This window comes from Bos indicus, chromosome 11, assembly GCF_029378745.1.
Source record: "Bos indicus isolate NIAB-ARS_2022 breed Sahiwal x Tharparkar chromosome 11, NIAB-ARS_B.indTharparkar_mat_pri_1.0, whole genome shotgun sequence".
Classification (NCBI taxonomy): Eukaryota; Metazoa; Chordata; class Mammalia; order Artiodactyla; family Bovidae; genus Bos; species Bos indicus.
In genome coordinates this window covers 36726794-36735823 of record NC_091770.1, presented here as the reverse complement: position 1 = coordinate 36735823, position 9030 = coordinate 36726794, and positions in this window count along the sequence as shown.

The window sequence follows — 9030 nt, the reverse complement described above, 5'->3', positions numbered from 1 at the left end:
GACTCCAGTTCAATTCCTGGGTCGGGGAGATTCCTGGAGAAGGGAAAGGCTACCCACTCCAGTATTCTGGCCTGGAGAATTCAATGGACTGTACAGTACATGGGGTTGCACAGAGTTGGACAGGACTGAGCAACTTTCACTTTCTTTCACTTTCATTACCTAGACACCTGAGTGTGGATCTTGTTGATAAAAAGACGGGAATGTGTGTGAGTATATGGTTATGTGTATGTGTACTCAGGGAGTCAAGGAGAAGATGAATAAATGTGTATGAGGCGAGTGGGTTGAAATCAAAAGCAGGGAATTAACAATAAGCGAACTCCTGCTTGGGAGCCCAGTATTTGCTCTGCACTGAATTAAGTGCCTCATACTCATCTATTAACTTAGGTTGTATCCTAACTATTATAAACTATGGTTGGGAGCATAGGCCTTGGCAGACGTCGGTGTTTGAATTCTGATTCCATTATCAAGTAGCTGGTTCAGTTGAGCGAATGTTCTGACTTCTCTGAGCCTCAGTGTCTTCACAGAATAGGGAAAGAATAACAAGGTTTTGTGAAGTTTTTTGCAAATTTTCCAACAAACTGTGGAAAATTCTTCAAGAGATGGGAATACCAAACCATCTGACCTGCTTCCTGAGAAATCTGTATGCAGGTCAAGAAACAACAGTTCGAACTGGACATGGAAAAACAGATTGGTTCCAAATCGGGAAAAGAGTACACTAAGGCTGTATATTGTCACCCTGCTTATTTAACTTCTATGCAGAGTACATCATGCGAAATGCTGGGCTGGATGGAGCACAAGCTGGAATCAAGATTGCCGGGAGAAATATCAATAACCTCAGATATGCAGATGACAGCACCCTTACAGCAAAAAGCGAAAAAGAACTAAAGAGCCTCTTGATGAAAGTGAAGGAAGAGAGTGAAAAAGTTGACTTAAAACTCAACATTCAGAAAACTAAGATCAATGGCATCTGGTCCCATCACTTCATGGCAAATAGATGGGGAAACAATGGAAACAGTGAAAGACTTTATTTTGGGGGCTCCAAAAGCACTGCAGATGGTCACTGTAGCCATGAAATTAAAAGATGCTTGCTCCTTGGAAGAAAAGCTGTGACCAACCTAGACAGCATACTAAAAAGCAGAGACTTTACTTTGTCAACAAAGGTCCGTCTAGTCAAAGTTATGATTTTTCCAGTAGTCATGTAAGGATGTGAGAGTTGGACTCACATCAACTCATGGACCCATAAACAAAGCTGAGTGAGGAGGAATTCATGCTTTAGAACTGTGGTGTTGGAGAAGACTCTTGAGAGTCCCTTGGACTGCAAGATCAAACCAGTCAGTCCTAAAGGAAATCAGTCCTGAATATTCATTGGAAGGACTGATGCTGAAACTGAAACTCCAAAACTTTGGCCACCTGATGCGAAGAACTGACTCATTGGAAAAGACCCTGATGCTGGGAAAGATTGAAGGAGGGAGGAGAAGGGGACAACAGAGGATGAGATGGTTGGATGGCATCACTGACTTGATGGACATGAGTTTGAGTAGGCTCCAGGAGTTGGTGATGGACAGGGAAGCCTGGCATGCTGCAGTCCATGGGATTGCAAAGAGTTGGACATGAATGAGTGACTGAACTGACTTTTGAAGTGTAGATGATTTAACTCAGGAGCATGGAGAGGAGAGTCAAACATGTACTAAGTCCTCAGTTATTATTATTATTTTTATTGAGAAATTTGATCTACATATGCCACCAGATGTGTTAAGACTCAGTCAACTCTCATCATTCCATCTACTTTCTATTCCAGTCCTCACCAATCTCTTGAAGCACCTAAATCCCCTCACCGTCAGGGACAATCTCAATTGCTTGATAGGAAAAAAAAAGTTTTCTCAACTTTCTGTCTCTCCAAATAGCATACTCACCTGCATTCATACAGGATGACAGTTGTCTGATTCTATTTTGAATCATATAGTATTAGTCTAAAATATAAATATATTTATGTCAGTCTCTTTCCAGCTGTTAAGTAGTTCATGTATGTGAAGGTTTATTAAGGGGTATAAAAAAGATTGTTTAAAAAGAAATTGTGCCTTTTTTCTAGTGTGTTTCACTTTTTCTATTTCTATTCAGTGCTTACATTTCATTTAGTCTATGTTTTCCAGTTTCTCCATCTCTTGTTGCCTTTTTTTTTTTTTTTGATGTTCTTTCTCAAGCCTTTATCAAGCACAGGTCTTTGTATACATATATATAGTGTATGTAACCTACTATATATATTTTAGAAAACTTATGAATTTTTGCCTAGCTAAAAAATCTATGACATTTTGATTCTACTTGTTTAACTTAGTATGAATAGAATGCTAGATTTCTAATTAAAAAAAAACCGTATATGCAACAAGCAACAAAGGTTTGCTATATAGCACAAGGAACTATAGTCAGTATCTTGTAATAACGTATAATGGAAAATAATGTGAAAAGTAATATATGTGTATGTATATAACTGAATCACCTTGCTGTAAACCTGAAACATTGTAAGTCAACTATCTTTAATTATATACACACATACATACACATACATATATTGGAGAAGGCAGTGGCACCCCACTCCAGTACTCTTGCCTGGAAAATCCCATGGGCGGAGGAGCCTGGTAGGCTGCAGTCCATGGAGTCGCAAAGAGTCAGACACGACTGAGCGACTTCCCTTTCACTTTTCACTTTCATGCACTTTCACTTTCATTGGAGAAGGAAATGGCAACCCACTCCAGTGTTCTTGCCTGGAGAATCCCAGGGATGGGGGAACCTGCTGGGCTGCCATCTATGGGGTCACACAGAGTTGGACACAGCTGAAGTAACTTAGCAGCAGCAGCATATAAAGAAAAAAAGGTATTCTGCCAACCAACAGGGAGGTCATAATCTATTTATGGATACAGGAAAAAATTCTGAACCACAATGATATTATATAACTCATAGTCACAAATTTTCAATTTCAGTACTGATAATAATACAATATTATAAAAATGTGCTCATCATTTATTATTGAAACATCCTCTGCAGGACACTGAAAAATAATATGGATTTTTATAATAACTATTGACATTTTTATGTAGAAAAAAGTACTGAAGTACTATTAGTTTTTTCTACCATCAACTAGTTAACCTGACCTAGCAGAGACACTTAAACCTCTCTGCTGTAGATTATCACTTCTAAAGAGAGATAGTCAGATTAGACTGTCCTTGTGATCCATTCTAGCTGTAAAATACAGGATTCTGTTGGAAATTTTTTGTCTGAAATCAATGAACACACGTGGAGCTTTCTCATTTGTGTTAGGTAATTTGGACACTTGTCAGCGAAGAAGAATTCAGAGTGGTATACTTAAATTGTGCGAGATAAAAATACCAGTGCTATTTGAGCTAGAGCACCATATGTGAGGAAACACAATAGGATGCAAATTGCTCATCCAAAATGTTATAGATGCAGAAAATTGTCAACACTTTTTTTCGAACCATAGGAAAATGCCAAAAATAATGAAGGTGCGGTTGTATAACCTGATGGGAGCTGAGGCTCAGGAAGCTCCTGCTGCTTCTCAGTTCTTTCTTCAGTGATGGGATACAGGTGAGGATCTCAAGAAGACGGCAAATAAACAAAGCTATCTCTAATTTTATTTATTGTTTTAAAGGTAGGTTTTTTTCTTGCCTCATTTACATTTGTTGTAAGGATTAAATTACAAAATACATGCAGATAACTTATCCTCATAAGTAAAGTGAAAAAAATATGAAAGTGTTAGTTGCTCAGTCGTGTCTATTTGCAACCCCATAGACTGTAACCCTCCAGGTTCCTCTGTCCTTGGGGTTCTCCAGGCAAGAATACTGGAGTAGGTTGCCGTTCCCTTCTTCAGGGGATCTTCCCGACCCAAGTCCTGCATTGCAGGCCAGTTCTTTACTGTCTGAGCCACCAGGGAGCATACATTAAAAACTGGCTGTTAGTATTCTTCCTATTTTTATAGTTAATAGGATAGAAAATTCATGAAGTACATGTATTACATTGTCTTTATTTCATTACCTTAGACTATAAGACCTTTATTAAGCCAAAATACACATTAATTAATTGGAGGGCAATGGGAATGAGAAATGTTAGTGTTAGTTTTGTTTATCTTTGAGGATGGATAAGTTTGGATGAATTACAGATATGAAGTGAAGCGCTCAGTTGTGTCCGACTCTTTGTGACCCCATGGACTATACAGTCCATGGAATTCTCCAGGCTAGAATAGTGGAGTGGTAGCCTTTCCCTTCTCCAGATATGAAAGGGACTGTTAATTTCCCTCTGGTCCAAGTTCAAAGTCAATTGATTATATAACAAGTAAGAAGTGTTGTGTCTCTTAAAAAGTAAAGATGTCTAGTATAAATCATATAGATCACTCCAATATAAGTGACCCTGGATGTATTCATGAGTATGGATTTATTCATGTAGATGTATAATTTAAAACCTTAATTTTATGAAATTTCTTGAAATAACTAAAACAATTACAGCCTGGGTTACTCAAAATCATTGTTGGAAATCAATAGTTAGGTAATTCACCTGACTGAAGGAAGAAGACTATATTTTATAAATTTGAAGGGTTCTATAACTTCATAATTCAAGATTCATTTTTAAATAATCCAACTGTGGTCATTCATATAGAAACTGTGTAGCCAAGGATGAATGAAAGGCTAGTCTTGGGTGGCTAAAATAGTAGAGGGCCATTTTGGTACTGTTTTAAGTAGAGTGATCACGTAGCTAAGATTTGTGAATAGTTGTGGACATATAGGCAACTTCACAGGTGACTCAGTGTAAAGAATCTGCTTGCCAACGCGGGAGATGCAAGAGACGTAGGTTCGATCCTTGGGTCCAGATGATCCCCTGGAATAGGAAATGGCACCCCACTCCAGTGTTCTTGCCTGGAAAACTCCATGGACAGAGAAGCCCAGCAGGCTGCAGTCCATAGGATCACAGAGTTAGACATGACTGACATGCATGCATGCACACACACACACCACACACACACCCTGGCATAGAACCTCTTAAGGAAGGAACAATGCAAAATGAAACATGGTTGGGTGTTACCATTATCAAAAAGTTAGAAATCACTAGTCTAAGCTGTCATTTTGATGGTTTTCTGTTTTCATCTAGCTGCTTTTTAAGGCTATTTCCCTTTGTCTATTTGAAGACTTTCAGAGATACAGTCATTTTCCTTGCATGTTATTATCACATCTTACCTAATTATTGAGCTATCCAATATATATTGAGCTCCTTGTATATTCTGGCCTGTTCTCATAGGACCATGAGATTTTAGTCTATTCATGTGAGATTCTCAGCACCTAGAAAAGTACCTTGCAAACAATACACCCTATGAGCAAGCTTGCCCCAGAAAAATTCTTCGTTATATAATACAAACTGTACATTACCTTTCATTTTCAAGTGTTTTATGGATACAGATTATAATTGCCCAACAAATTCCTTAGAGAATCTTGACATTTTAAAAATGGTAATTAAAATCACCTTTAAAAGTTTTTTTAAACTGAAGTATAGTTGATTTACAATGTTTAAAACTACTTATTAAGCTAAGCAACTTATATTCTTCAACTCCTGCCCATAAAAAAATCTATCTTTGATCCTTTGGATGACACAAATTGCTATTCTCTGTGTTTTCCCTGGGGTAAAGAACGAATATTTATTGAACTTCAGAGTTAGTAGACCTGAGTTTAAATCCTAGCTCTGTGATTAAAGCCCTATGGTTCTGGGTAAGTTATTTAAATTCTTTGAGGTTTAGATTTTGAATATGCCTCTTATTAATCTTTAAAAAATAAATGAATAAGAAAAGATCCTGAAAGATTAGGGATAAAAGCTTTTCTCTTGTAGGATTGTTATGTTAAATAAGATATGCATAAGGCATCTGGCACAAAGTGGGTGCTCAGTAAGTATGATTTCCCACCACTATTCTCCATTTTTACCCTTTGTGGAAGATTACCCAGCTAGACAATGATACAGCTGGGATATGGTTTCAGATCATTCTCTTTTTTTATACTACATTGCCTCTACATCTAGTTTCTCTACCTCTTCCTTTAAACCACAGCAGTAAAAATTGAACATAAGACTCTAAAAAAGGTTTTCCTAATGTCATTATGGTATTATGAGAGTAGGTAAAAATAACTGGGAAGGGTAAAAATTGGCCAGTGTTTTAGAAGTGGAAGCCTCCCAGACAGGAAGCTGCGCTTGGGGAGGAGACCAGGATAACCACTCAGTGGTGGGGGAAGGGGAGTGAAAAGTGGACGTTTCCACTATCAACATGTAAAATGTCACCATACACAGTGCGTTCTGGCAAGTGTGCAGCAGCTAGAGCTGATGTTTCGGTTCCATGGTTGGTAAAGCAGACCATAACAATCCAAGAATAAGCACACAATCACAGATCACCACCACTCCATGTAAACTCATGACTTTACGTGGCGCCACAATTTCAGACTATGCCAATGAACTGCTAAACAATAGTAATCATTTTTATATGGATGGATGGTCTATCTTATAGACCTATGACAGATTAAAAACTACTTTCCTTCTGTACCAAAAGTGAAGAGTTAGGGGCTAACTTAAAGCTTCCATTTTTTAAAAAATGAAGGTAGGATGTACCTAAAAGAAATCACAGTTGAGGTTGTAAATAGGAAACTCATTTTAAAAACACTTTTTAATTAATAAGGGTTAGTTTAGTTTACCTCAAATACCTCCTTCAGTTCAGTATATACAGGCAAAGTCATGCCCGACTCTTTGTGAGCTCATGGACTGTAGCCCTCCAGGCTGCTCTGGCAAGAATATTCTCCAGGCAAGAATACTGGAGTGGATTGCCATTCCCTTCTCCTAGACCTGTATCATTCCTTTCAGAGTGGTATGGGGGTGGGGGAAAGTTGGTATGGCAAATGACCATTTCACAAGTCATCACTCTTAAACTATTATTCCAACATATCCTTTTCCCCTTATGTAACTATAATGGTATTATATGCTTCAAGCTGTATTTAATTATTTCAGTATTTATAAGATTTGCAGGAGTTTGGGAACTTAACCATGTTTTTATCCTCTTATAGTAAGCCTGGGAGCAAACTATTTACCTATTTATCTGATTTAAGCTTTCTCTCTGCTTCTTTTCTTTCTTCCTTCCTTTCCTCCTTTCCTTCCTTCCTTCCTTCCTCTGCCAACCTCTGAGGCTTTAATAATGGGTTGTAAGATTCAGGAAAAGAAATTTCACTGTATTTTAAGAGAAAGTAGGCAGCATTGCAAAAAATTTTTTTGCCAGGTAGAGAATAGATATGGGAAATATCACAGTCTTTACTTAATATTTGGATAATGGCTACTCAAGCCCATGAGGACTGCAGGGAAGACTTTTGAGCCATTGCTGAAGGAAATGAATTACCACAATGAACAAGGGCCTGGGCTTCATTGTTGGAAACCAAGACTGGTCAAGAGTAACCTTTCTGAGCCTCTGTGCCTTTGTCTGTACACTCAGATACTAACACCTACCCTACATGCTGCCACAGGGTTAAAGGCACATTTATACATGAAAGACCTTTGTTGAGCTTTTCTTTATTAAGTGTATCAGTTGGGCCATGCTGCTGCTGCTGCTGCTAAGTCGCTTCAGTCGTGTCCGACTCTGTGCGACCCCATAGACGGAAGCCCACCAGACTCCCCCATCCCTGGGATTCTCTAGGCAAGAACACTGGAGTGGGTTGCCATTTCCTGCTCCAATGCATGAAAGTGAAAAGTGAAAGTGAAGTCGCTCAGTCGTGTCTGACTCTTAGCGACTCCATGGACTGCAGCCTATCAGGCTCCTCCATCCATGGGATTTTCCAGGCAAGAGTACTGGAGTGGGTTGCCATTGCCTTCTCCATAGTGGGGTCTTAACCTCACCCTCTTGGGGTTAGTTTCAAAGGATGAAGCAGCTCCCTGTGTGTTAAGTACAATTTGTCTCAGCATGTTCTTTGGCAGCAGCCTCAGCTTAACTTTTGCTTTTTGTTTATATTTTCGGCACTGTTTGTTTGTTGAGCCTGCTATTAATCCTCTATTTAAGCTATATTTTATCTGTGTGAGAATATTGGGCTGAGAAGCTCATATACAAGGTAATCTGCTCCAAACTCATATTTCTCCCTCTACAGACAGGCCAGAATAGTACAAAAGACAGGACCAAATAATTACCTTTAGGCATTTATTTTAACTGGAATATGAGTTAATTAGATTGGATGAGAACAGAAAGTCTCCCTTGTGGGAAAAGAGAATGATTCTAAGTATGTTATTTCCCTAGTGAGTGGCTGAGGTTACATAAAATAAAAGATATAGAAGCTATGTAATTTTATCTTGGATATACTTCATGGGGTTATATCCCAAACTTTATTTTCTTCCTGTCATTTTCTCTTCATATATAGTAATGTGAGACTTGTGATTTTTTTTTTCTTATGGTGACTCTCTTTAAACTTTTTATTTTAACCTTCTCTAAGAATTTTTTATACTTTTTTACGTAGATCTATTACACTTTTTTTTCCCCTGAACTGAATACAAGTGGGACTGAAATTCTACTTCCTATTTTTAATATTCTCTTTCCTCTCATTCAGTATTTGAAGGAATATAGCACAGTGGTTACATACTGTGTCCTGGAATTGAACCATCTCTTAGCAACATGACTTTGAGTAAGTTTTATTTTTCTGAACCTTAATTTCCTCATAGTAAAGTGGTAATAATGGCCCTCCCTGCTTTCCTCATAGTGTTTTTGTGACACTAAAATTAGACCATCTGTAATATACTATCTGCCATGTGGTTGATGCTCAGACACTAGTTATCTATTAGCATTACCATCAGGATATAAATGCCTACAGAGTTGAAACTGTCTCATCTTCCCCCTACCCCCAGGCACAGTGCTTGGCATCTGGCAGATTCTAAGTAGATGCTCCTGAATGAGCAGCCAAAAAGTCCATAAGTTTTATGTAGTCCCTGCTCTTTCTCTTCCAGTCACTGGTTTCTCCCTGCTTCTGT